This window comes from Heterodontus francisci, chromosome 3 (assembly GCF_036365525.1).
Source record: "Heterodontus francisci isolate sHetFra1 chromosome 3, sHetFra1.hap1, whole genome shotgun sequence".
NCBI lineage: Eukaryota > Metazoa > Chordata > Chondrichthyes > Heterodontiformes > Heterodontidae > Heterodontus > Heterodontus francisci.
Window position 1 is genome coordinate 19,484,371 of NC_090373.1, and position 25,760 is coordinate 19,510,130.

Below are 25,760 nucleotides of genomic sequence, written 5' to 3' on the forward strand. Positions count from 1 at the left end.
TCCTCAATAACATGGACCTCACTGCCAATAAGGCGCAAGTGGGAACTCTGAGTCGTAGCGGTTGGAAGAAGCCTGCAATGACAATGTCCTCGTATGGATAAGCGTCTAGGCGATGAAAAAGGCCCCTTACTTTAACCTCCCTAATATTGTCCACCTACACCCCTACCTCAGCTCATCTACTGCTGAAACCTTCATCCATGCCTTTGTCATCTCTAACCTTGACTATCCCAATGCTGTCCCAGCAGTCCTTCTATCTTCTGCCCTTCATAAACGAATGCAGCTTATCTGAAACTATGCTGCTATCTTGCACCAGCTCTCACACACCCATCATCCCTGTGCACAATGATCTACATTGTCTCCCAATCCCCTGCCATATTGGGGTAAATTTCTGCTTTGGGCATGATCATAAATCCAGGCACAAATTGCACCCAAAATTGTGCCCATTTAGTAAACTTTCCACTCAAACTCATTTGCACAAAGTTGAATACAAAGCCTCCCATGAAGCAGAGCTGTCAGGCAACGTTTAAAAATGTAATTCTTAAAAATAATCCTTGACATATTTAAGAGTGATAATTCAGTACAGTTTTATTCATAAAGCTGAAAATGGGTTCATATAACAAAAATAGCGTTTTCAACACAGTGTTAATCCACTACCTGTGGCGAACCCAATTTGAAATTACTGAAAAAGATTTTTAAAAAATTATACAGAACCATTTCCTAGTTACAGTGAGTTACAGTCATTAGCTTCTTAGTAAGCTAGAAAGAAATATATTCCAAAGCTTTTAAAACAAGCTTATAGGTGTTCTTACATCCAAAAGAAGCAAATTAATTTTTTTGAACCTCTTCAAATGCCTGCAAATGAGCGCAATTAACAGAAGCTCCTATTGGTGATTAATGTGTCCGGTGGGGAGGGTGGGGGCATAGCCAGTTTTGTGGGCGGGTCTGGCTTCTAGTGTGATGTGGGGTGTCAGAGCCTGCCACCTTTAGTTGCTCCTGTTGCTGCTGCTCCAGGCTTCTTGAGTCGAAGTTTGTTCCCTTTTATTTTAATGCCCTTTTTTCTCTCTCTCTTGGACTATACTTCAGTGTGCTGCTGCTCAGGTTAAACTGGAGCTGGGCCATCGGGCCCAAGTGCGGAAAAAACACATGGTCATTTTTGGCCGGCTCCTTGAAACAGCCTCACGGACCCCTGGGCGCCTGCGGATCCCGGGTGCAGAATCCCTGGTCTACAACATCAGCTGAACCTCATTGCTCAATGTCTGTTATATTTTTATGGGAATAACTGTTTTATGGGATGTTATTTACTTTTGCTGCAGAATGTAATAATATCACTGATTCTGTTTTCTTTGAAAAATAAATGGGTTCCATTACTTTATATGGTATGTTAAATTATGCAGTGATCTGGCAATTATTTTGACGATGAAGCGCTTTCTTTTATTCCGCATTAAGTGACCCATGTGGACACAAATGGTATGTGATACTCATGTGACTGAAATGGTGACTAAACATTATAAATTTCCTCCTCTGGACTACATAAAATCTATTGTAATCAGCCTGGAGAGATTGGGTTAGCAAAGGAGAGAGATTTACTACAAGTGTTGAGGCAAATTTATTGTGGATGGGAATTGGAAATTCTACACGAATGGTATGTTGTACTCAGACCCCTGCAGCAGAGAACCTCGCAGATTACTTTCCCAGTTTGAAGTACCTGAGCTATCAAGATGAGCTGGGATCCTACACTTTGCACATTAGACAATGTAGTCACTTGGAGGAAGCACTGAGGGTGGCAGGGGCACAAAATGTACTCTGGGTGGGGGACTTCAATGTCCATCACCAAGAGTGGCTCGGTAGCACCACTACTGACCCAGCTGGCCGAGTTCTAAAGGACATAGCTGCTAGACTGGCTCTGCGGCAGGTGGTGGGGGAACCAACAAAAGGGAAAAACATACTTGACCTCGTCCTCACCAGTCTGCCTGCTGCAGATGATTCTGTCCATGACAGTGTTGGTAGGAGTGACCACCGCATAGTCCTTGTGGAGACGAAGTCCCGCCTTCACATTGAGGATACCGTCCATCGTGTTGTGTGGCACGATCACCGTGCTAAATGGGATAGATTTCAAACAGATCTAGCAATGCAAAACTGGACATCCATGAGGCGCTGTGGGCCATCAGCAGCAGCAGAATTGTACTCAACCACAATCTGTAACCTCATGGCCCGGCATATCCTCCACTCTACCATTACCATCAAGCCAGGAGACCAACCCTGGTTCAATGAAGAGTGCAGGAGGGCATGCCAGGAGCAGCACCAGGCATACCTCAAAATGAGGTGTCAACCTGGTGAAGCTACAACACAGACTATCTGCGTGCGAAACTGCGTAAGCAGCATGCAATAGACAGAGCTAAGTGATCCCATAACCAACGGATCAGATCTAAGCTCTGCAGTCCTGCCACATCCAGCCATGAATGGTGGTGGACAATTAAACAACTAACTGGAGGAGGTGGCTCCACAAATATCCCCATCCTCAATGATGGAGCCCAGCACATCAGTGCGAAAGATAAGGCTGAAGCATTTGCAAAAATCTTCAGCCAGAAGTGCCCAGTTGATGATCCATCTCGGCCTCCTCCTGAAGTCCCCAGCATCACAGATGCCAAACTTCAGCCAATTCGATTCACTCCGTGTGATATCAAGAAACGACTGAAGGCACTGGATACTGCAAAAGCTATGGACCCTGACAATATTCCAGCAATAGTTATGAAGATCTGTGCTCCAGAACTTGCCGTGCCCCTAGCCAAGCTGTTCCAATACAGCTACAACACTGGCATCTACCCAGCAATGTGGAAAATTGCCCAGGTATGTCCTGTACATAAAAATCAGGACAAGTCCAACCCGTCCAATTACCGCCCCATCAGCCTACTCTCAATCATCAGTAAAGTGATGGAAGGTGTCATCAACAGTGCCATCAAGTGGCACTTGCTTAGCAATAACCTGCTTAGTGACGCTCAGTTTGGGTTCCGCCAGGGCCACTCAGCTCCTGACCTCATTACAGCCTTGGTTCAAATATGGACAAAAGAGCTGAACTCAAGAGGTGAGGTGAGAGTGACTGCCCTTGGCATCAAGGCAGCATTTGACCGAGTATGGCATCAAGGAGCCCTAGCAAAACTGAGGTCAATGGGAATCAGGGGGAAAACCCTCCGCTGGCTGGAGTCATACCTAGCGCAAAGGAAGATGGTTGTGGTTGCTGGAGGTCAATCATCTGAGTTCCAGGACATCACTGCAGGAGTTCCTCAGGGTAGTGTCCTGGGCCCAACCATCTTCAGCTGCTTCATCAATGACCTTCCTTCAATCATAAGGTCAGAAGTGGGGATGTTCACTGATGATTGCACAATGTTCAGCACCATTCGTGACTCCTCAGATACTGAAGCAGTCCGTGTAGAAATGCAGTAAGACCTGGACAATATCCAGGCTTGGGCTGATAAGTGGCAAGTAACATTTGCGCCAAACAAGTGCCAGGCAATGACCATCTCTAACAAGAGAGAATCTAACCATCTCCCCTTGACATTCAACAGCATTACCATCGCTGAATCCCCCACTATCAACATCCTAGGGGCTACCATTAACCAGAAACTGAACTGGAGTAGCCATATAAATACCATGGCTACAAGAGCAGGTCAGAGGCTAGGAATCCTGAGGCGAGTAACTCACCTCCTGACTCCCTAAAGCCTGTCCACCATCTACAAGGCACAAGTCAGGAGTGTGATGGAATACTCTCCACTTGCCTGGATGGGTGCAGCTCCAACAACACTCAAGAAGCTCGACACCATCCAGGACAAAGCAGCCCGCTTGATTGGCACCCCATCTACAAACATTCACTCCCTCCACCACCAACGCACAGTGGCAGCAGTGTGTACCATCTACGAGATGCACTGCAGCAATGCACCAAGGCTCCTTAGACAGCACCTTCCAAACCCGCGACCTCTACCAACTAGAAGGACAAGGGCAGCAAATACATGGGAACACCACCACCTGCAAGTTCCCCTCCAAGTCACACACCATCCTGACTTGGAACTATATCGCTGTTCCTTCACTGTTGCTGGGTCAAAATCCTGGAACTCCCTTCCTAACAGCACTGTGGGTATACCTACCCCAAATGGACTGCAGCAGTTTAAGAAGGCAGCTCACCAGCACCTTCTCAAGGGCAATTAGGGATGGGCAATAAATGCAGGCCTGGCCAGTGACGCCCACATCCCACGAATGAATGAAAAAAACATGTCGACTTAGGGCTGATCTGTGTAAGAGTTATAAACTAATGAAGGGAGTAGATTGTGTTCCAGTTATATCTGCGTGATATCAAGAAATGATTGAAGGCACTGGATACTGCAAAGACAATATTCTGGCAATAGTACTGAAGACCTGTGCTCCAGAACTTGCCGCACCCCTAGCCAAGCTGTTCCAGTACAGCTACAACACTGGCATCTACCCGGCAATGCGGAAAATTGCCCAGGTATGCCCTATACACAAAAAGCAGGACAAATCCAACCTGGACAATTACCGTCCCATCAGTCTACTCTCAATCATCAGTAAAATGATGGAAGCTGTCATTGACAGTGCTATCAAGTGACACTTGCTTAGCAATAATCTGCTCAGTGACACGCAGGGCCACTCAACTCCTGACCTCATTACAGCCTTGGTTCAAACATGGACAAAAGAGCTGAACTCAAGAGGTGAGGTGAGAGTGACTGCCCTTGACATCAAGGCAGCATTTGACCGAGTATGGCATCAAGGAGCCCTAGCAATATTGAAGTCAATGGCAATCAGGGGGAAAATCCTCTGCTGGTTGGAGTGGTACCATTACGACCAGGTGAGAAAGAGGTCTCTGGTTCCCTTTCAGCCTTCACCTGGTCTTACTGTAACAGGGTTTAATTTTAAATGCTCCGTGTTTTAGCTCCCCCTTGATGAATCCTTGTTAATCAGTTTCCAATTATAAGGCAAAGAAACCAGCAGAACAGGTTTTCTCAGGTTTAAAGAAGAAAAGTGAAATTTATTAAACTTAAACTCTAATTCGGTTGATGCCTACAGATAGACGACATGCCCACGCTAGCATGCATACATGAAACACACCTGCAAATAGAGACAGAAAAGAGCAGAAGAAAACAAGTGGAAAGGTTTGAGGCAATATCTGAAGAGTTTTTGTTGCGGGTCTTCGAGCTCACTGTAGAGTGCTTGATTGTAGGCAGATCTTGCTTTTCGTTGGGGCCCAGTATTCTTCTTAAACCTTGTTCACTGTTGGAAACTTTTCTCTCTTGGGGTTCATGTGTCTTCAGTGGATTTTGGAGTTCTGTGAGAAAGAGATGGGAGCAGACAGGAGAGGCTGTGGTGAGCCAGCCAGGAGAGGTCTTTTCAATCCAGGAACAAACAGCTTTCTGCAGGCTCTCAGTTCAAAGCTTTGCAACAGCCAGTTAGTCATGACCAGACTAACTGGTCTGACCACGTCCGTTTGTGGATTGAATTGGAGCAGGGACCAGCTCCTTTGTCTACAAACACTATCTGTTAATATGTAAATATGTTTTTTTTTCAGCCAAGATCTGGTAATTCTTCTAACAGGTCTTCTCTTCTTCCCAGCAACAATTTGAAATTTAATGTCCATGTGGCGAAATTAGTGTGCCTCATTCTTGGCACGTGGGGGCCTGCATGACAGGTACTGAGCACAAAGGAAGATGGTTGTGGTTGTTGGAGGTCAATCATCTGAGCTCCAGAGCATCACTGTAGGAGTTCCTCAGGGTAGTGTCCTAAGCCCAACCATCTTCACCTGCTTCATCAATGACCTTCCTCCAATCATAAGGTCAGAAGTGGGGATGTTCACTGATGATTGCACAATGTTCAGCACCATTCGCAACTCCTCAGTTACTGAAGCAGTCCGTGTAGAAATGCAGTAAGACCTGGACAATATCCAGGCTTGGGCTGATAAGTGGCAAGTAACATTCGCGCCACACAAGTGCTAGGCAATGCCCATCTCCAACAAGAGAGAATCTAACCATTTTCCCTTGCATTCAATGGCATTACAATTGTTGAAACCCCCACTATCAACATCCTGGGGGTTACCATTGACCAGAAACTGAACTGGAGCAGCCATATAAATACTGTGGTTGCAAGAGCAGGTCAGGGGCTAGGAATCCTGCGGTGGGTAACTCACCTCCTGACACCCCAATGCCTGTCCACCATCTACAAGGCACAAGTCAGGAGTGTGATGGAATACTCTCCACTTGCCTGGATGGGTGCAGCTCCAACAACACTCAAGAAGCTCGACACCATCCAGAACAAAGCAGCCCACTTGATTGGCACCCCGTCTACAAACATTCACTCCCTCCACCACCGACGCACAGTGGCAGCAGTGTGTACATCTACAAGATGCACTGCTGCCAAGCACCAAGGCTCCTTAGACAGCACCTTCCAAACCTGCGACCTCTGCCACCTAGAAGGACAAGGGCAACAGATGCATGGGAACACCACCACCTGCAATTTCCCCTCCAAGCCACACACCATCCTGACACAGAAACATAGAAAATAGGAGCAGGAGTAGGCCATTCGGCCCTTCGAGACTGCTCCGCCATTATGTTCATTCATTATGAACTATATCGCCATTCCTTCACTGTCTCTGGGTCAAAATCCTGGAACTCCCTTCCTAACAGCACAGTTGGTGTACCTACCACACATGGACTGCAACGGTTCAAGAAGGCAGCTCACCACCACCGTCTCAATGGCAAATAGGGATGGTCAATAAATGCTGGCCTGGTCAGCGATGCCCATATCCCCATAAATGGATAAAAAAAATGTTGACAGTTTATTCCAACTAAATAGATTAGGAGGACTATGAGGTTTCAAGCATACAAGGCTAGATCTAGGTTAGATGTCAGGAGGTGGTTCTTTTCCCAGGGAATAGTGCATCTCTGGAATAGGCTGCCAGCTTGTATGGTGGATGTGGATTTATTGAATTTCTTCAAGAGAGAGCAAGATCTGTTTTTGGCTGGAGGGATTGTGGGGGGGGGGGGGGGGGGCGGTGCGGGCGGGGTTGAAGGTCACCTCATACAAAAGGTACAATAATCGAGTCATGTTAATCAGGGCCAGAGTTGTCTCCTGCACTTGTTTCTATTGCATAAGGAGGTGCCAGAAAGGAATTTTCCAGATTTTTTTTCTCTAATCTGCTTGTGGTTTTAATTTGTTGTATCACTTCTTTCAGGAGGTCACATGGCTTGCAGGCGAGGGTGTGGAGTATATTATATTGTGATACACAAGGCAGCACCTTTGTATGGGTCAGGCTGGATGGATCAGAGGGTCTTTTCGTGTCTGTTATTGTTCATCGATGCTACATCGTTAACAGCATAATGAGTCACTCAAAATAAAATAAGGCTACTTACAAAAAGTGGGATGGAGCTGAGAAATCTACATGGGTCTATGATGACAGTATCGGGACAACTTTGAGCATTAGGAGCCAAGTAAGAGACAAGTACTGGACAAATGTGAAAGGTCACAAACCTGAGACATTAACTCTGTTTCTCTTTCCACAGATGCTGCCTAACCTGCTGAGTATTTCCAGCATTTTCTGTTTTTGTTTCAGATTTCCAACTTCTGCAGTATTTTGCTTTTGTAGACAAATATTGGACCGGACCTGCAATGGAATCCACTCTTATGCGTGTCTTGGATGCAGACAATGAATGTCTTGAAGTTCTTCTATTGACCTGAGCATCTCGGCATGCAACGGAGCTGTGAATTAGGTTGGGTACAAACTTGACAAGGTGAGGACAAGCTGCAGCAAACAAGTCATGCTGAGATCCAGCAGGAACTACGGGAAGTCCACTTCGAGAAAGCAACAAACACAAGGCCAGATGGCAAATCTGATCTACTGATTCTAAGCCAAGCTGAGTGCCACAATTGGTCAATATCATTGGCATATTGAGGATGTTAAAATATTTTTCGATGACTTGTACATGAAAATGGATAGCCAGCAGTTGGAGATAGCTGAGTGGCAGCCAAAAGCAGGTGAGTTACGTGCTGAATTGCAAAGCTGTATCATCTGCAGTAGATTGACAAAGAAACTGCAAGGCAAGTTGGAGGTTAAAGCAGGAAACATATCTAAATCAAACTCGAGTGATCCCCTGAAGAGGAAACATGAAATGTGTCATCTCTCTAATCACTCAGAGAAACTTTCACATTAGGCTTCAAGTAACATCCAGGTAGTGCTGGAATTTTCACATTATTTTGTAGAGACGTATCTTTTGCATGAGATCTGTCAGCCTTCTCAGAGGGACACAAGAAGTCCCATGGCACTATTTGGTAGAAGAGCAGGATATTTCTCCTTGGAGTCCTGACCAATATTTACCGCTTAATCAATGTCACTGACAAAACAGATTATCTGGTCATTATGACACTGTGGGATGTTTGTGGGATCTCACTGTGCCCAAATTGGCTAACGTGTTTCCTCCGTTACAACATTAACTATGCTTCAAAAGTACTTCATTGGCCCTGAGGTCATGAAAGCTGCTATAAATGCAAGATCTCTTTTTCTTTTATCATCCTGCCCATGTTCTTCACTTTCAATTGGCCCCTATCTTGACCAGATACGAAAGTACTCATTAGATACCAAACAGAAAATGCTGGAAATAATTAGCAGTTGTGGCAGCATCTGTGGAGGGAGGAACAGAGATAACATTTAAGGCCAATGATCTTTCATCAGATGAAATACTGGTCAGGATTTTTGTTTCGTGATCAGGACCCCACTGAGGGCATCAAATGTGGACCCCGGCCCCGCACATTATCAGAAATAGTCACCCGACACGATTTTCCAAGAAATGGCCAATTATTGGCCAGAGGACACAATCACCAAGCAATTAAGGACAGTGGGCAGGCTCCCGATGCTGCAGGGCCAATAGGAGCTCTTCCAGCACTGAGAGAGCAGCAGCCTGATGTTACAGGTATGGGAGAGAGAGGGCGTCTCAAGATGGAGGCCTTCTCTCAGCACTTTTAAAAGCTGTGAAAATAACAATGGCCACAGCTGCCAGGCCGCCATTGTGGAGAGGAACCCCCCACCCCACAGGATGACCACAGCTGTGGCCACTTTCAGCACCAGCAGCCAGGGTGGGGGATGGGCATTAAATTATTCTGGAGTGCTGGTTCCCCAGTCTGTTGCCAGGAGGCAGCCTCCCTTGGCCATGTTTCGGCCACCACAGTGGGAGGTGAATGGGGAATCGCCTGCTGACTGGAAGATTCCATTTGGCGTGGGAGAGGGGCCTTAACAGGCTCCTTAATTGATTCAATTGGCTACCTGCTGCTTAGTGACAGGCAGCCATTGCACCTCTGACCTGGCCTCCTTGACAATGACTCAGAGGCACGAAGGTGCCGGCAAACAGACGCATCGCTCTCCCACAGCAATGTTTCTGCTCAGCTGCCTCACGTCCTGCCTCTGCAGCTATTTGAAAATCTGGCCCGTTAACTTTGTTTCTCTCTCCACAGATGCTGCCTGACCTGCTGAATGTTTCCAGCATTTTCGGTTATAATTTCAGATTTCCAGCATCTGCACTAATTTGCTTTTGTACTAATTAGATACACCTGGGTATTTAAGATTGTATGTATGGCTATATCTTACCAAGATTATCCTGAACATTTCTTACAAGTACCATCAGGTGAAAAATATCATGTCAGGCTAGTAACCCTACATAGGTCTGGTTTAACATCTCATCTGAATGGCAGCATCTTCAGTTGTGCACTGGAGTCTCAGGTTAGATCTTTGTGCTCAAGTCTCTATAGTGGGATTTGAACCCATAACCTTCTGTCTCAGATGGGAGGGTGCTACCCAACAAGCCACAGCTAACACACCATGTTCCCTAGATAGAGGACCCTTAACAAGGCTTTCAGCTCGAGCTGTTTTTCTTTATCACCTGTTTTTTGAATGTGAGTAATATTAGCAAGTCCACATTTACTGCCCAGCACCAGTTATCCTACGAAGGTGGAGATGGGCCTCCTCCTTAAAAGACTGCAGTAATGGTACTCCCACACTGGTGTTAGAAAACTCCAGGATTTTGAAAGTTGGCTCTCAAAGAAGAGAAGAGATAATTAGAAGTGAAGATTTTTTGCTAAACTAATTAAAATCTGGCAATCATCTGGCAAAAGAACAAGAGGAAATTAGGAGAATTTTTGGACACAGCAAGTTATGATGATTTGGAATGCACTGCCTGGAAGCAGATTCAATCATAACTTTGAAAAGGGAATTGGATAAGTACTTGAAAATGAAAAAAAATTGTAGGGCTTTGGGGAAAGAGTAGGGGATTGGGACTAATTAGATAGAGTTTGCACAGGCATGGTGGGCTCCTTCTGTGCTGTGAGAGTCTATGATTCCATAGTTTTGATTCATGTCAATTAACTTAAAAATAGCTTTAGGAACTTAAAAAATTAAACTCAAGTGCTTTTTTTCTCAGGCTGCTCCAGGTCCCTCCTGGTCCTCAACAAATACAGTCTACCACAAGCAGGCCCACAACACCTCCTCCCCTCGACTGACAATGACCCTGGGTGACGGGAGAGGGAAATGTGGTAAGGATGGATATTCCCAGTGGTGCTGCTGGAATGACGTCTGCTTTTAGGAACATAGGAATTGCTCAATGATAAAAGACCAAAAGCCATCTAGTTTGCATTCTACCATCCAGGTAGAATGCAAAGATAATGGAGTTATTGACTAATCATAGCGATCAATCTCTATCAATGAGTCTACATGAGACCTAGACATGAGGTGAGGAAAACCCCCATTGGTGGAGAGCTTTGGGAACTATAGGTCCAAAGTCACCTGATTCTCTTGAGCATGCTAAACTTATGATGTACCATATCTCAAATTGCTAAGGCACTGGCCAGGACATTTTGGAAGCAGCGCGGTCTTGCCACCAGGGCTGCAAGCAGGGGACAACACTGCCTTGGTGGGTGGCGGGACCTGGGGCTACATTTTACTGGCGGCAGCCAAATAAGTGGCTTCTGCCAGAGCTGCTGTCCAATTAAGGATAGCATCTCACCCCCCCCCCCCGCCAGTAGCTGCCAGTCCAATCAGAGGGCCAGCAGCACTGGGAGCAGCGGCCACTGGTGGGGTTGCACCTGGAGGACGAGGGTGCCTCAATGGCCTTCAAAGTCAGGTAAGTGGAGTCTGGTGGCACCAAGGCCAGTCAGGCAGGCCCCACCGAGCGGTAGGGGAGGGGTGTGGGGGTCGCTCGGTGCAGGTGGCGCTAATGCCGCAGGGGCAGTCCTTGCGGCCAGGTGGTGGGGGGGGGGCCTTCATGGACCAAAAAGTGGCCAAAAAGGAGGGCCCCCGCCCCGGAGCCCACTGGCCAGGGTTTATCTGGTGGTGTCTTTACTTGGCGGTGGTCTTCCCTGGCAAAATGCTGGCAATATGGCTTGGCAGCGGGAAGACATTGGGCACGACACTTTGCCAGCATTTCCGCCTCCGAACCCATCCACAAAGACCCTGTAAAATTCTGGCCACTGTATCCCAAAATGTTACTTGCTGAAAGAAATCCCTCCAAGATGCATCTGAATGAATCAACATAAACTGCCCCCGCCCTTCCCTAAGGCACCTGTTCTAATGATGGACCAGTCACTCACTGAAATATTGTTCCTGCAGCTTTTCTTTTCCAGTGAGAGCATGTCCAATTTTTGGGGTGAAGACCTGATGCTGAGCCGCAACCTCCACCCCAACCCAAAAAATACGGTAGACAAATGGATGAGAATCCAACCCTTCCTGTGATCTCTGTGGCGACATTGCAAGCGCATTGACAAGAAAATTCCTGATTGCTATTTCCAGCATAATGAATATGATCTTTTCAAACATCTTTATTACTTCATTAAAACCAGTGAACAATGGAATCATCCTCCAGATCATTAATGGTAATTATAGTTATTTGACTTCAACACAGCCACTAATGAAAATACTCCCTCTTTTTACATTTAGACCTAGAAATTTTACTCGTTTCATGTCCCATTCTTAGGTATAAAAGCTAAGAACATAAGAAATAGGAGCTAGAGGAGGCCATTTCACCCTTCAAGCCTGCTCTGCCATTCAATAAGATCTTGGCTGAACTTCTACCTCAACTCTACCTTCCCCATATCCCTTAATACCCAAAAATCTATTCACAAACATATGAATTAGGAGCAGGAGTAGGCCACTCGGCCCTTTGAGCCTGCTCCACCATTCAATAAGTTCATGGCTGAACTGATTACTCCACAGTTCCACCTACCCCCGATAACCTTCCACCCCCTTGCTTATCAAGAAACTATCTACCTCTGCCTTAAATATATTCAAAGACTCTGCTTCCACCGCCTTTTAAGGAAGAGAGTTCCAAAGACTCATGACCCTCTGAGAGAAAAATTTTTCTCCTCATCTCTGTCTTAAATGGGCGACCCCTTATTTTTTAAACAGGGACTCCTAGTTCGAGATTCTCCCACAAGGGGAAATATCCTTTCCACATCCACCCTCAGAAGACCCCTCAGAATCTTATATGTTTCAATCAAGTCGCCGCTTACTCTTCTAAATTCCAGCGGATACAAGCGTAGCCTGTTCAATCTTTCCTTGTAAGACAGCCCGCCCATTCCAGGTATTAGTCTAGTAAACCTTCTCTGTACCGCCTCCACTGCATTTACATCCTTCCTTAAATAAGGAGACCAGTACTGTACACAGTACTCCAGATGTGGTCTCACCAATGCCCTGTATAGCTGAAGCATAACCTCCCTACTTTTGTATTCAATTCCCCTCGCGATAAACGATAACATTCTATTAGCTTTCCTAATTACGTGCTGTACCTACATACTAACCTTTTGCGATTCATGCACTAGGACACCCAGATCCCTCCGCATCTCAGAGCTCTGCCATCTCTCACCATTTAGATAATATGTTTCTTTTTTATTCTTCCTGCCAAAATGGACAGTTTCCCACTTTCCCACATTATACTCCATTCACCAGGTCTTTGCCCACTCACTTAACCTATCTAAGTCCCTTTGTATCCCCCTTATATCCTCTTCATAAGTTACTTTCCTACCTATCTTTGTGTCATCAGCAAATTTAGCAACCATACCTTCAGTCCCTTCATCTAAGTCATTTATATAAATTGTAAAAAGTTGAGGCCCCAGCACAGATGCCTGTGGCACACTACTCGTTCCAGCTTGCCAACCAGAAAATGACCCACTCTCTGTTTCCTGTTAGCGAGCCAATCTTCTTTCCATGGCAATATGTTACCCCCTATATCATGAGCTTTTATTTTCTGCAATAACCTTTGATGTGGCATCTTATCAAATGCCTTCTGGAAATCTAAGTACAATACATCCACTGGTTCCCCTTTATCCACAGCACATGTAACTCCCTCAAAGAACTCCAATAAATTGGTTAAACATGATTTCCCTTTCACAAAACCATGTTGACTCTGCCTGATTATCTTGAATTTTTCTAAATGCCCTGTTATACCGTCTTTAATAATAGCTTCTAACATTTTTCTTAAGACAGATGTTAAGGCATGTAGTTTCCTGCTTTCTGCCTCCCTCCCTTTTTGAATAAAGGAGTTACATTCGCTATTTTACAATCTAATAGAAACTTCCCCAAATCTAGGGAATTTTGGAAAATTAAAACTAACGCATCAACTATCTCACTAGTTACTTCTTTTAGAACCCTAGGATGAAGTCCATCAGGAGCCGGGGACTTGTCAGCCTGCAGTTCCAACAATTTGTTCAGTACCACTTCCCTGGTGATTGTAATTTTCTTGAGTTCCTCCCGTCCTTCCATTTCCTGACTTACAGCTAATACTGGGATGTTACTTGTATCCTCCATAGTGAAGACCGATGCAAAATATCTGTATAATTCATCTGCCATCTCCTTATTATCCATTATTAAGTCTCCGGACTCACTTTCTATAGGACCAATGCTCACTTTGATCTCTGTCTTGAATCTACTCAATGACTGAGCATCCATGGCTCTCTGGGTTGAGAATTCCAAAGCTTCACAACTCGGAGTGAAGAAATTTCTCTTCACCTCAGTCCTAAATGTCTGCCCCTTTATTCTGAGACAGCGACCTCATGTTCTGTATTCCCCAGCCAGGCAAAACATTTTATTCAGCATCTACAGCAGGACACCGAGGTACTCCGACTGCACAGGAAGGTGGCTGGACACAGTGCGGGGCACGAAGATCTTGTCAGGATGCCATGACTATCAGGGATCATTTGATTCAGGAATGATTCAACTGAGCCCTCCTGACCCAGGGTAAAGGGTGTGGTATGGCACTCACTCTGAGGTGCCTGTGTAACACATTCAATGAAGACGCAGCTTGGAACATCTAAATTCTTACTGCTAATGCAGGAGGCATATCTGCCCAGAGGTCTTGCAGTCGAGGAATCCCTGATATCACCACCTCATACCTCTTTTCTTGTCCTGCCATCAATAAAAGGAGTCTCACATGTGTGGCTTAAAGTGCGATTATTTACACTGTACTCAGAAAAGAAAGCAATGCACAGTTACACACCAGTGACCCACTGAGTGCACCGCATGACACAGTGGCCTCCGTGCTCGGCTACGTATAAGCGGTGCTCTGACTGTGGTCTCGGAGGAGGTGGAGGCTCACTTGTCTTGGCTTGCGGCTGACATGCACGTGGTGGCTGCATGATTGCAGGTGCAGCCTCCATCAGTTGGCCCTGTTGCACAGAGACTCCCACTGTCAGGGAAGCCATGAAGGCTGAGGATGATGAAGGTGCCCCATGAGGGGTGGAACCTTCATCCTCCTCGGTGACATCCTCAGCCCTTGGCTGGCACACTGGATGGTTGGAGGGAAGCACCAGCAGAGATACAACTGGCAACCCTGCGGCATCTGCGCCACTGATTGGTCCAGGTTACATAGTGTGGCATGCATCCTGTGTACACAGAGTGCAGTTCCTGCATGCACTCCTTGTGCTGCCACATATGACTCTCCATGAGCTCGGCCACTCTCACAATGGAGGTGCTCATGCACTCAAAGCCCTGAGCCACTGTGGCGAACATGACCTGGGTGGACTCCTCCATTCTCTGCCTGTGACCCCGCACTGCCTCAGGGAATTCCCACATGTGGGAGCACATATGTTGCTGCTGGTCTAGGTAGAGCCTCCTATCCAGTCACTCCTGAGGCCCTGCAGCTGTGCCCAGCTGAGTAAGGCTGTGTCTCTCCTCCCTCCGAGAGTCAGCCCACAGCTGAAGCTGCCTCTTCCTGCACATTAGTGCCACGCTCCTCATGAGTGCCACCCGATGTAAACATGCGCGAGGACCCATCGAGGTGATAGTATCTGCACTGGTGGACAGTGCACATGTAAAGTGTGACAGTGCTTCTTCGGTTCCGTACTGGTTATCTAGGGCTACTGAGGGAGACGAAGAAGGTCTCCATGGGTGGACGTGTCTGTATCTGTGGGAGATACAAGAAGAGATCTTGAGAGCTAGCCTTGGAAAGCAGAAGCCTCTGCAGTGTTGAGGCTTCCCAATGCAACATGGTGTTCAGCATGCTGTCGGACGGGATGGAGTGCAATGCACCCCTTTAATGACTGCATTTCCCTCTGTAATCGCCTTGAGTGCGGATTTCACCAGGGCCGCCTTCTTTCTGGTCTGTGATCCTGGTGATTTCCATCTCCTGAAGCTCCATTGGTGTGATCATTTGGAAGTATAGTACCTCTCCGCCTGTTTGTGCCCGCTTGGAGATGGTACAGAAGAGGTTTACCAGGATGTTGCCTGATCTGGTGGGCATTAGCTATGAGGAGAGGTTGGATAAACTCGGATTGTTTTCACTGGAACGACGAAGGTGGAGGGGCGACATGATAGAGGTTTACAAAGTTATGAGCGGCATGGACAGAGTGGATAGTCAGAAGCTTTTTCCCAGGGTGGAAGAGTCAGTTACTAGGGGACATAGGTTTAAGGTGCGAGGGGCAAAGTTTAGAGGGGATGTGCAGGGCAAGTTCTTTACACAGAGGGTGGTGAGTGCCTGGAACTTGCTGCCGGGGGAGGTGGTGGAAGCAGATACGATAGCGACGTTTAAGATGCATCTTGACAAATACATGAATCGGATGGGAATAGATGGATACGGTCCCCGGATGTGCAGAAGGTTTTAGTTTAGACAGGCATCAAGATCGGCGCAGGCTTGGAGGGCCGAATGGCCTGTTCCTGTGCTGTACTGTTCTTTGTTCTTTGTTCTCCTACAAGGACAAAAGAAAGAGAGATAAGGCACTGCTTTCCTCTATGGACAATGGCATCTTCCCCTATCCATTAGAGACTGCATGTTTCAGTGTTGGAAGGTCCTCAGCAGCACTATGGCTCTCAGCCATTCTGAAGGGTCAATAAGTGCCCTGGGAACACACACCTCTTCCATGTTCAGGAGCAGGATGTGCCCTGAGGCTCCTCAGCTGTTATGTCTGCTGGAGGGTGAATACCCAGAAGCCTGTCTTGAGGGTTGAGGGTTGCACACACCTTGCCAGAGTGTGTGAGGTCATTGAACCTCTTCCCACACTGTGTCCGGGTTCATGTTACGACTCTTCTCTTGCTGACAGTGGCTGCTATTTATACCCAGGCCTGCTTTGTCTGTATGGGTGGCCTCCTCCTGTCCTCCTCCAGGAAAGGATTCATGGCCTCCAGTATTATTTCTAGGTCATTGTTGGAAAAACAAGGGGCTGACCTGCCCTGGGTTGCAGTCCTCCAGCTATCCTGAGACTTCATGGAATACAGCGATGCAGCCCAAAGCTCATTTGGAATCTTTCCTATTCCCTTCCTGGCAGAGAAAAAGCTGCCATGATGAGTTTAAATCAGGCCTGCATTTCAGTTAGCCCGCCTCCATTTCTGCCTTTGATGCAAAAATCCAGCCCCATGACTCCTGCCCTAACTTCACCGAGGTTCAACATATGAGGGGCCTTTGCTTCATCAAGGAGGACGTAGCTGAACTATGTCACCCGCTACAGCCACCATCAGGACGTGGACATTACTGTCTGTAGCTGTCAAGGTCGCCATGATACCTAGCTGTTTTGCTGCAGGTTTGTTCTGGGTGCAGAAGGTGACATCAGCGACATCTCTCAGTTTGCTCTGCACTGCCTTATCAGGGCTACTTCACATTCCTCATGGACAGAGAGCTCTAAGCTTCACCCACATTGCAGGATTCCCCAGCGTCCAAGGTGGCAATGGACACACCCACATTACATTGCAAGCTCCGCATCACCAGCCTGACATCTGGCTCACCCTGAATGTGCAGCTTGTTTGCCATCACAGGCAGAACCTCATGCAGGCCTGTGCCCAGTTTCGTGGTGGGAGGGTAATGGTTCATTCACTCTATGCCAGTCCTCTGTGCAGTCTTCATTCCAACCATACCATCAGGTCACAGGCTGGCTACTTAGCGACAAGGGATATGCCCTCCAGATGTGGCACATGGCTATTGTCCGGAATTTGGGTACAGATGCACAAGATGTCTACGATGAGAGATGAGGTGCCATAGGAACTCTAGAGAATGCCCCTGTGCTTCAAGATTCATGGTTGTGCATTGCACTCAACGTAACTTTCACATCTCCAACCAATGGGCTAAGAAGCAGCACAGATGGAAATGGGAGAGCAAATTGCCTGGTCACCCTCTGATCCACAGCAGCTGGACAGTCTACAAACAGCAGCAAAGGGACAGGCGGGGTGGGGGGCAGGGGGAGGGAGTTGTGGGTGGTTGGTGGGTACATCAAAGGAATGATTCGAACACGCCAAGCCAAAGGTGTAAATAACGAGGCGACATCCTTTTATGCAAGCAGTTTTGTGCTGAAATTGGAAAGCACTGAGAGTTGACTGGAAGGCCACATCCTAAAAGCATTGCTATAGGTTTCGAAACAGAACATGGAGCTCTGGATTTTCCTGGTGGATTTTTCTATCTACATCCACAAAAACAAACTGAGTAGTAGATGGGACTGTTCACTAGATGCTGAGCCATTGGGATAGATGTTGACTTTATGCAACAGTGTAAAATGAATGATTGTCAGTTGGAAACCTGTTGGAATGGAATGGAAATAAAAATGGGAAGAGATGTGAAACGGGCTGCCTACTTGCTCTCACCCGTTTTACACTATCGAATAAAATCAAGACCCATCCCGATTGTGTTTCAGCATCTGGAAGAATAAATATATATAAATACAGAATAACATTAACAACAGGTCAGCTAATTCCCTGGGAGATCTGTTGGTCTCCCATCCTGACTCTGATGGGGAACTAGTGGGCATAGATGACCATTTTCAGCCGATTATACAATTCACCTTGGGGAGCGGAAAGGCTGGGGTGCTTGTCTGCCTCCTGACAGGAGCCCCTGCGGAATTTCAGACCCTGGATGTATTACATAGAATTTAGAGCACAGAAACAGGCCTTCCACCCAATTGGTCTATGCTGGTGTTTATGCTCCACATGAGACTCTGCATGACCCCTCTTCATCTGACACTGTGCTTTTGGCACCATAATGAACCTTTAATCCCTACAAGTCACTTTTTCCTAACTGAGTATCTCTGCACTGTGGAGTTCTGGTGTCATGAAACACCAACCAAGTTCTGGTTTCATGGAACACCAACCAAGGACAAAGTTTATGCCATGATGAGCTTAGTATAAACTATGATCAAGCTCTCGGCTGATATCTCTATCCGAACAATCCTTTATTTTCATAGCAGTTTTATACACTGCCAAAGGGCATGTTCAATTACAAAGTATTTACAGCACAGAAACAGGTCATTCAGGTCAACATATCCATGTTGTTGTTTATGATCCACAGAAGCCTCCTCCTCCTCCTCCTCTTCATCTCACCCTATTATCATATCCTTCCATTTCTTTCTCCCTCATCTGCTTATCTAGCTTCCCCTTAAATACATCAATGCTATTCACCTCAGCCACTCCTTGTGGTAGTGAGTTCCACATTCTCACCATTCTCTGGGTAAAGAGTTTTCTCCTATTGGATTTATTAATGGCTATCTTATATTTATGGCCCCTAGCTTTGAACTCGTGAAGTGGAGAGGAAGGCCACTCTGGAAGTTTCTCGGTTGGTGAACATTCATGCTGGCAAATATTTTGTCTCCCCACCTCCCCCTACCAATAATTAACACATGCCCAAAATTCAAATGGATAAAATGTGACAGATTTCACACCCAATATATGTTTCTTCTTTGGTAGCAGAAATCTGTTTTATCGGAAAGAATACAACCTTGGAACATATGGTGCCTCAGTAGGTGGTGGTTGAGTTCCACACACTATAACCACAGCCAACACTTCTTACCCTCCTCTGTTAGATTCATATCTTCAAACTCTGCTGGCTGGTACACAAAGAGCAGAAAACCTGGCTCTGTGAGGGAGGATGAGGGAGCTGCTGGAGGGCAGGTGCAGTCAGGGGAAGGTTAACTGTACGCATGTGTGTTTGCGCGTGTGTGTTGTTGTTTTGAATCATCTACTTTGAGAAGTAGCCTTCAGCATGAACAAAACGGATTATACCAACTGGCAGGGAAGTTGTTGTAATCATATGCAATTTCAAATTTAATTTAATTTAAATTCACTTTTGCGATGTGACAGTCACTGGCAAGGACGGCATTTATTGCCCATCTTTAATGGCCATTGAGAAGGTGAGCCACCTTCTTGGACTGCTGCAATCTGTTGAAGGTACTACCACAGGTCGGGAGTTCCAGGATTTTGATCCAGTGATGATGAAGAAATGGCAATGTATGTTCAAATCAGGATGGTGTGTGACATGGAAGGGAACTTGGAGATTTTGGTGTCCCCATGCACTTTCTGCCCTTGTCCTTCTGGATGGTAGAAATCGCAGGTTTGAGAGGTAAATCAGATGAATACGCCAAGCCAGGTAATAGGTTCACAAAGGAGATATCCTAAGTATCCAACAGGGTAATGTCATGCTTTACACAATATAAGTGCCCCTAAATGTTTCTCTGATGTGACAATCCTTTTCAGGATCTTCATGGTCTGTTTTGCATATGACCATGTCTGGTATTTGGTCTGAAGAAGCTATAGCCCTCTTATTGGAACTTACAGCAGCAGAGTTGGAATTACATATGGTCGATGTGAGGAGCAGTAAGAAGAAATATGGCATCTGACTACCTGTACAGCTGATCCTTTGAAGTCAATGTAGCTGTTGTCCAATGAAACATTTTTAATTATATTCAGTAGCTTGAGTTAGAATGTCTACCATTAAGAACTGTGTACCTACTGCAGTTTTACCTGATTTAAGGAACTTGATATGTACTAGAAAAAAAGAAAAGAAACGAACATAGGAACAAAAGTAAGCCATTCTGCCCTTCGAGCCAGTTCTGCTATTCAATGAGATTATGACTGATCTGCATCTTAAATCCACCCACCCACCTTGGTTCCCTTAATACCCTTGGCTAACAAAAATCTATCAATCACTGATTTAAAATTATTAAGTGAACTAGCATCTACTGCTTTTGCTGGGAGTGGAAGGCAGGGGAACAGTGACCCATACTACCATCTATACCTGCAGTATCAACAATGCAGGGGAACAGTGACCCAGACCACCATCTATACCTGCAGTATCAGCAAGGCAAACCCTTTGTGTGAAGAAGTGTTTCTTAACTTCCCTCCTGAATATCCTGGCTCTGATTTTAAAGTTATGTTCCTTTCTCTAGACTCCCTGAACAGTGCAATATATCTACTCTAACAATTCCTTTGAATATCCTAAAAACCTGAGCCTCCTAGATTCCAGAAAATACAAGCCTTGGAGGCCTGGCAAAAATATGGTGAATCGGTGCTGTATTCCTTCCAAGGCCAATATCTCCTTTCTATGGTGTGGTTCCCAGAACGGTACACAGTATCCCAAAGGTGGTCTAACCAGGTCTTTGTATAACTCTAGAAAAATCTCCTTGCTTTTATATTCTGGCCTTCTAAATATAAAGGCTAACGTCCCATTGACCTTTATGATTACATTTTGAACATCACCACTACATGTTAGTAATCACACAGATCACAAAATCACTTTAGGCCTCCATTGTTCTTAACTTTTCACCATTTAAATCTATCTTGGATCTATCTTTTTGGTCCTAAATGGATGACCTCAACTTACCTGTGTTGAAATCTATCTGCTACTCACTTGATCTATCAATGTCACCTTGTAATTGTATGCCTCCATCTAGATTACATACTAAGCCACCAGTCTTTGTGTCATTGGTAAACTTGGATCTGTGGCTTTCTACTGTGTTATCTAAGTCACTAATGTAGTGAAGAGGTAAGGAGCCAGCCCAGATCCTTGTGGGACACCACTGGTCACTTCCCTCCAATTTGAATACATACCCATTATCCCTACTCTCTTGTACTGCTTAAATAATCACCTAAGCAGAATTGCCTTCAATTCCATAAGATTTCATTTTGGCTATTTTGTGGAACCTTATCAAATGACGCCTGGAAATCCATATAAACTACATCCATAAGCATTCCCCTATCTTGAAAAAAATCATTTATGTTCGTTAGACACGACCTAGCCTTTACAAATCCATGTTCGCTCAAATTTCTCCAAGTGCTCATCCTCAATTATGAAATTCCAATAACTTGCATTTATATAGTTCCTTTTATGACCTCAGGACCTCCCAAAGCTCTTTACAACCAATTAAATACTTTTTAAAGTGTAATCACTGTTGTAATGTGGGAAACATGGCAGCCAATTTGGGCTCCCACAATGAGCAATGTGCTAATGATTAGATAATCTGGTCTTTTGTAGTGATGAGTATTGAGAGAGGTAATTGCATGATACAATTATGGCGTTATTAACAATCAGAGCGATCAATCTCTATCAATGATTCTACAACAGACCCAGACATGAGGGATAAATGTTGGCCAGGACACCTGGGAGAACTTCTCTACTTTTCTTCAGAACAGTGATGTGGAATCATTTACATCGACCTGAGAGGGCAAACACAGCCTTCATTTAACGTCTCAGCCGAAAGACACCACCTCCTTCAGTATTGCACTGGACTGTCAGTGTGTATTTTGTACTCAGGTCTCTGGAAGGGGACAGTGGGTCAAAGGACAGTGTTGGATCTACAATTAAAATATGCATTAAGACAAAAATAACTGGACAAGACAGTCCTAATGCTTTGGGGCTAATTTTTATATTCACCCTCTTAGAGTCATAGAGAGATACTGCACTAAAACAGGCCCTTGAAGGGCACACTGACCATCAACCACCAATCCATACTAATCCTACATTAATCCCATTTCCCCTTTCACATCCCCACCTTCACTCAATTCTCCTACCTACGCTAGGAGCAATTTTTACAATGGCCAATTTACCTATCAACTCACAAGTCTTTGACATGTGGGAGGAAACCAGAGCACCCAGCGGAAACCCACACTGTCACAGGGAGAACTTGCAAACTCCACACAGGCACTACCCAGAACTGAACCTTGCTTACTGGAGCTGTGAGGCTGTGGCGCTAACCACTGCGCCACTTACAGATCCCTGTCTCTAGGGTATCATTTTTCAGAGGAGATCACGCAGCAGTGGTAGAACACATTCAATGTTCTTGCCATTGAAATCCACTGACTGGAAATTGGGCCAGTTCTACAATGAGCATGCGAGCTGCTCCGGTTGGTGACAAAGATGAAAGCTTGCTTTTTTATACCCCCTAAATGCTGCGTAAGCAGCATGGGATGGACAGAGCTAAGTGATCCCATAACCAACGGATCAGATCTAAGCTCTGCAGTCCTGCCACATCCAGCTGTGAATGGTGTTGGACAATTAAACAACTAACTGGAGGAGGTGGCTCCACAAATATCCCCATCCTCAATGATGGGGGAGCCCAGCACATCAATGCGAAAGATAAGGCTGAAGCATTTGCAACAATCTTCAGCCAGAAGTGCTGAGTTGATGATCCATCTCAGCCTCCTCCTGAAGTCCCCAGCATCACAGATGCCAGACTTCAGCCAATTCGATTCACTCCGCGTGATATCAAGAAACGAGTGAAGGCACTGGATACTGCGAAAAGCTATGGGCCCTGATAATATTCCAGCAATAGTTATGAAGATCTGTGCTCCAGAACTTGCCGTGCCCCTAGCCAAGCTGTTCCAATACAGCTACAACACTGGCATCTACCCTGCAATGTGGAAAATTGCCCAGGTATGTCCTGTACACAAAAAGCAGGATAAGTCCAACCCGGCCAATTACCACCCCATCAGCCTACTCTCAATCATCAGTAAAGTGATGGAAGGTGTCATCAACAGTGCCATCAAGTGGCACTTGCTTAGCAATAACGTGCTCAGTGACGCTCAGTTTGGGTTCCGCTAGGGCCACTCAACTCCTGACCTCATTACAGCCTTGGTTCAAACATGGACAAAAGAGCTGAACTCAAGAGGTGAGGTGAGAGTGACTGCCCTTGACATCAAGGCACCATTTGACCGAGTATGGCATCAAGGAGCCCCAGCAAAACTGAGGTCAATGGACATCAGGGGGAAAACCCTCCGCTGGCTGGAGTCATAGCTAATGCAAAGGAAGATGGTTGTGGTTGTTGGAGGTCAATCATCTGAGCTCCAGGACATCACTGCAGGAGTTCCTCAGGGTAGTGTCCTAGGCCCAACCATCTTCATCTGCTTCATCAATGACCTTCCTTCAATCATAAGGTCAGAAGTGGGGATGTTCGCTGATGATTGCACAATGTTCAGCACCATTCGTGACTCCTCAGATACTGAAGCAGTCCGTATAGAAATGCAGCAAGACCTGGACAATATCCAGGCTTGGGCTGATAAGTGGCAAGTAACATTCGCGCCAAACAAGTGCCAGGCAATGACCATCTCCAACAAGAGAGAATCTAACTATCTCCCGTTGACATTCAACGGCATTACCATCGCTGAATCCCCCACTATCAACATCCAAGGGGCTACCATTGACCAGAAACTGAATTGGAGTAGCCATATAAATACTGTGGCCACAAGAGCAGGTCAGAGGCTAGGAATCCTGTGGCGAGTAACTCACCTCCTGACTCCCCAAAGCCTGTCCACCATCTACAAGGCACAAGTCAGGAGTGTGATGGAATGCTTTCCACTTGCCTGGATGGGTGCAGCTCCAACAACACTCAAGAAGCTCGACACCATCCAGGACAAAGCAGTCTGCTTGATTGGCACCCCATCTACAAACATTCACTCCCTCCACCACTGACGCACATTGGCAGCAGTGTGTACCATCTACAAGATGCACTGCAGCAATGCACCAAGGCTCCTTCGATAGCACCTTCCAAACCCGCAACCTCTACCAACTAGAAGGACAAGGGCAGCAAATACATGGGAGCACCACCACCTGCAAGTTCCCCTCCAAGTCACACACCATCCTGACTTGGAACTATATCGCCATTCCTTCACTGTCTCTGGGTCAAAATCCTGGAACTCCCTTCCTAACAGCACTGTGGGTGCACCTACCCCACATGGACAGCAGCGGTTCAAGAAGGCAGCTCACCACCACCTTCTCAAGGGTAATTAGGTATGGGCAATAAATGCTGGCCTGGCCAGTGATGCCTACATCCCATGAATGAATGAAAAAAAAATACAACAGTGAATACACTTCAAAAAGTACTTCATTGACTGTAAGGTGCTTTGAGACATACTGAGGTTGTGAAAGGCACTGTATATATGAAAGTTATTCCTTTAAGTACACTGTTTAATTATATTCCATTCCTGGTCTTCCTCCTCCCCTTGTCGTTTGAGAGAAGTTGTGAATATGAATGTCTTGGAATGTAAAATTGTACTGAGGGAATAGCGATAATGAAACTGCATTCCCCATGGGATGGCATAGTAAGGAGAAATAAATCCTCATGGAAGACAGATATTTCCGATGCTCATTATATTGCCCCAAGTAATGTGCTCAATATAGTAAGAATCATGGCTCCTTGATAATTAACCCTGGTGAGATCATTTATTTTTTAACACATCTAAGACCTCTTTCAATATTTGAGGATTGTAAGAAGAGCTGCAAGTTCCATTAATTATCTTTATGGTGCCTTTTCATTGCAGTGCACTGTTAATGGGATATATCTGTCATGATTTTCACAGTGTATTATTTAATCCCAGTGCAAAACAATGAATTCTAATCAACTTAAATGTATGCAACACATGCCCATATCAATTACTTATTTGTATGGTACTTGGTAACTTAGTGAAGCGATCATGACAATGCCTCAAAAGTTTCCCAACTTATATTCTGCATTTTCAATGATCGCATTTTGATTCCAAAAAATAAGTTTATTAATTATAGCTTTTTCAGATTACAAAAATGCAGCTGATATTATGTTATTGAAAAGCTTACAGAGATTTGCAAGTTAAATGTTTTATTGCAGAAGTAGAGGTCTATGAGTGGCTCCAACTGATAAGTTATTGGACAATCTTGAAAATAATGAACAGAAGATTGTAAAACTGAGAATCTTTAATCGGCATATATATAAATGGCCATTTATATAAGTGGCCATTTTTACTAAAACTACTGTTTGTACGGTCTTAATTAGTTACCTAAGTTCAAGTCCATTAAAGCTACATTAATCTAGGCTGACATTTCAGTGCAGCTCTGAGGGGTGTTGCATTGTTGGAGGTGCCCTCTTTTAGATCAAATGCTAAATTTAGGCTTGCTTCAGTGGGCATAAAAGATCCCATGTTGGAAGAAGAGCAGGGAGTTCTCCTGGTGTCCTGGCCAACATTTCTCCCTCATTTATCCCATTGGCATCAGTGGTGGGAACTTACTGTGTAC

General features: G+C 45.6%; 1 protein-coding gene across 1 annotated transcript in view; it reads right to left on the reverse strand.

Annotated features, from left to right (window-relative positions):
- si:dkey-103j14.5 (isoaspartyl peptidase/L-asparaginase) overlaps positions 1-25,760 on the reverse strand; it is a 272,215-nt gene that overhangs the window by 28,363 nt on the left and 218,092 nt on the right. The window lies entirely within an intron of this gene.